This window comes from Hakea prostrata, chromosome 2 (assembly GCF_041222555.1).
Source record: "Hakea prostrata isolate BN-2017 chromosome 2, UWA_Hpros_2, whole genome shotgun sequence".
NCBI lineage: Eukaryota > Viridiplantae > Streptophyta > Magnoliopsida > Proteales > Proteaceae > Hakea > Hakea prostrata.
Window position 1 is genome coordinate 21,635,953 of NC_142601.1, and position 4,102 is coordinate 21,640,054.

Below are 4,102 nucleotides of genomic sequence, written 5' to 3' on the forward strand. Positions count from 1 at the left end.
CAGGATTTAACCTCTTCACATAGGTTGGGTGTTCGTCACATGACCTATGTCACAGGTCTTGATCCCATTCCCATAAGTGCTTCATTAAAAGCTCTTGTAGGCATAGCTTTAGTGAACATATCAGCTAAATTCTCCTCTGATTTCACGTAATCAATTGCAATTGTTCCTTCATCAATATATTGTTTTACAAGATTATGTCAAAGACGTATGTGTCTTCTTTTGCCATTATATACCCGATTCTTGGCTCTTCCTATAGCTACTTTACTGTCACAGTGCAGCGATATAGGTGGCATTGATTTGGGCCATAGAGGTATATCTGCAATCATGTTTCTAAGCCATTCAGCTTCACTTCCAGCCTTTTCCAAAGCTACAAATTCTGCTTCCATTGTAGAAGATGTTCCACATGATTGCTTAACTGACTTCCATGAGATTGCTCCTCCACCTAGCATAAACACATATCCACTTGTAGCTAGTGTTTCTCTTGAATCTGAGATCCAATTAGCATCACAGTGTCCATCCAAGACAGAGGGATTTCCACTGTAGTGAAGTCCATAATGCATAGTACCCTTAAGATACCGAAGTAATCGCTTAATTCCAAGCCAATGCTCTTTACTAGGATTATGAGTATGCTGACTCAATTTTCCAACTGTTAGAGCAATATCTGGCCTAGTACAGTTCATCAGATAAGTTACAGATCCAATAATCTGTGAGTATCTCTTCTGATTTACTGGTTCTCCAATATTTTTCTGAAAATTACTTTCCATAGTTAAAGGAGTTTTGAATGAACCAGAATCATAAAAACCAAACTTCTTAAGCATATTTTCCACATAATGAGCTTAAGAGAGTATAATTTCTCTTTCTTTTCTGATGATTCTAATTCCCAGAATTACATCAGCAGTGCCCAAATCTTTGGTGTCAAATAAAGACAATAGCAGTTTCTTAGTTTGATTAACTATTTCTAGGCTTGTTCCCATGATCAACATGTCATCTACATAAAGTAGAATAAAAACACCCTTCCCTTGATGAAACTTACTATATAAGCACCTTTCAGAATCATTGACACTAAAACCCTTCGAAATGAGAGCAGTATCAAATTTCTCATGCCACTGCTTGGGTGCTTGCTTCAACCCATACAATGACTTGACTAATTTACAAACCTTATTAGGTTGACCAAGAGATACATAACCTTCTGGTTGTCTTATGTAGATCTCTTCCTCCAATTCCCCATTTAGGAATGTTGTTTTTACATCCATTTGGTGTATCACCAAATTGTAGATAGATGCAATTGCCATGAGAACTCTCACAGTAGTTATTCTTGCTACAGGTGCAAAGGTGTCAAAGTAATATATGTCTTTCTTTTGCCTAAAACCTTTGACTACAAGTCTGGCTTTAAACTTATCTAAGGAACCATCAGGTTTCAATTTCTTTCGAAATATCCATTTGGTTTCTAACACCTTTGAACCTTGAGGAAGATTTACCAATTCCCAAGTGTAATTAGCTATGATGGAATCTAGTTCACTCTTTATAGCTTCCTTCCAAAAGACAGCATCCGGAGAAGTGACTGCTTCATTATATGTGAGAGGGTCATTGTCTATAAGATAGACTATCCACTCATCAGATGAAAATTTAGCTTTCCTTTGTCTTTTGCTTTTCCGGATAGGATTCTCATTTCCACTTGGAGTCAATATTATCTCATTTCCACTGTCTTGTGTCAATTCATGAGATAAATCAGCGGTTGTAGCCAAATCATTTCCATGATTCATACTACTACTTCCAGACTCACTATCAAGTCTATTAAATTTAAAAGGAAATATTCTTTCAAAGAATTCAGCATCCCTTGTCTCAATTATTGAATTTTCCTCTCAAATTTCTTCAATGGTTCTTATAACCATGCAACAGTATGCAGAACTATGTACTGCATATCCTAAAAACACACAGTCAATGGTTTTAGGACCAACTTTTCGCTTCTTAGGTTCTGGAATGGCCACTTTGACCAAACAACCCCATGTTCTTATGTGTTTCACACTTGGTTTCCTTAAATACCATTGTTCATATGGTATCATTCTAGTTTTCCTGTGGGGAATTCTTTTTAAAACATAACACGAAGTTAATATTGCATCCCCCCACAAGTCAAGTTGTAAGCCAGAACTGATTAACATTGCATTCATCATCTCTTTTAATGAACGGTTTTTCCTTTCTGCTATCCCATTAGATTCTGGTTGATATGGGGCAGTGGTTTCATGAATAATGCCATTCTCTTCAAAGAATTTACTAAGGCTGAAATATTCTGACCCTTTTGCTTTATAAGACAGAAAGGCATTGGAGGCTTCATTCTTATATTTCAGTAGATATATCATAGTATATCTAGAACAGTCATCTATAAAGGTGATAACATACCTATTACCACCTCTTGATTCTTGTGATTTGAAGTCACATAAATCACTATGCACTAGTTCTAGCAAATTCGTTTTCCTATCCACTAACTTATGAGGTTTCTTTGTAAATTTAGCCTCAACACAAATTTGACATTTAGTCAGTGGTGGTTTAACACTATGCATAATGCCCAACTTACATAATTGAGATATATAAGGTGCACTACTGTGACCTAGTCTACCATGCCATAAATCAAAAGAATCAAAAACATAAGCAAGAATCGAAGTATTTATTAATTCAGTAATAATCAATACAAAGAGGCCATCATTTAGATAACCTTTTCCAATAAATACATCATTTTTCAAGAGAACTGCTTTGTCTGCTTCAAAGGACAGTTTGAACCCAGCTTTATTCAGGAGCAGACTAGAGATCAGATTTCGCCTTATATCTAGTACATAGAGAACATTCTCCAACTTCAGAATTTTTCTAGAGGTAAGCTTCAGGGTGATTTGTCCTTTTCCGATTACATTGGATGGTTGAGAATTTCCCATGAAGATCTTGTCAACAGCATCAGAGTACTTGGAGAAGAAACTCCTATCTCCACAAATGTGCCTGGTAACACCTGTATCTATCACCCAAGATGTTGACTTTTCAACTACAAAAGCCTCTGTTATCATTGCAGTGTAGATCTCATAAGCAATCAGATTAGCCCTTGCTTTCTCTAATCCTCCTATCTTCTTTACCCTGCAATCCTTAATGAAATGCCCAGGTTTGCCACACTTGAAGCATGCTCTCTTCTTCTTTTTGAAGGTAGCATCTTGATTGGGTTTCAGAGACTTATTAAATTTCTTTTTCTGTTCAGTCTCTACCAAGTTGGCCTTAGGCTTATTGGAACTACTAGATTCGTTCCTAAGTCGGTACCTCTCTTCTATTATGATCCGAACCACAACACTGTCAAAGGCCCAGTCCTTCCTCTTCTGTTTCATTGAGACCTTGAAGGCACTCCAAGAGGAAGGAAGCTTATGTATCAAGGCACTGGTCACAAAGGCATCTGGCAGAATGATATTCTCGTTTGCCAGATTCCCCACCAGCACTTGATACTTGTTTACTTGGTCAGAGATGCTAATCCCATCGACCATCGTAAACTCCAGAAAGGTTTCAACCACAAACCTTAAGTTACCGACATCCTCAATAGTATACTTCTTGACTAATGCCTCCCAGATTTCATAAGCAAATTCAAAAGAGCTATACACATTGTATAACTCATTTGACAACGCATTTAGAATGCTATTCTTACATTTGAAATCCGCAGTGAACCATTCGATCATTTTCTGATCGAATGTAGGATCACCTGACTTATCAGGTTGGGGTTCACTCAGCACAAATGCTATCCCAGCCTCCATAAGTGCGAAATATAGCATTTGCTTCCAACGTTTAAAGTTCTCACCTTTGAACTGCTCGATTTTGTCAAAATCTGACTTTCTGGTTGGTGGTTGTGAAGCTTGCAGAGATGGAAGAGGAGTGATGTTCTCAGTGACTTTCTCATGTGCACTTACGGTTGCAGAGTCCTTCATGTTGGTCTCTTTTCCAACGGTTGTGTTGACTACGTCAGTGTTGTCAGTAGCCATAGTAGAAAAAGCTAAATACCTTAAAACTTGTTGTAAACGATTGAGGGATCTGCACGCACACTAGAACTGTTGTTGTAATCACAATACTCCTTTAGAGCTGA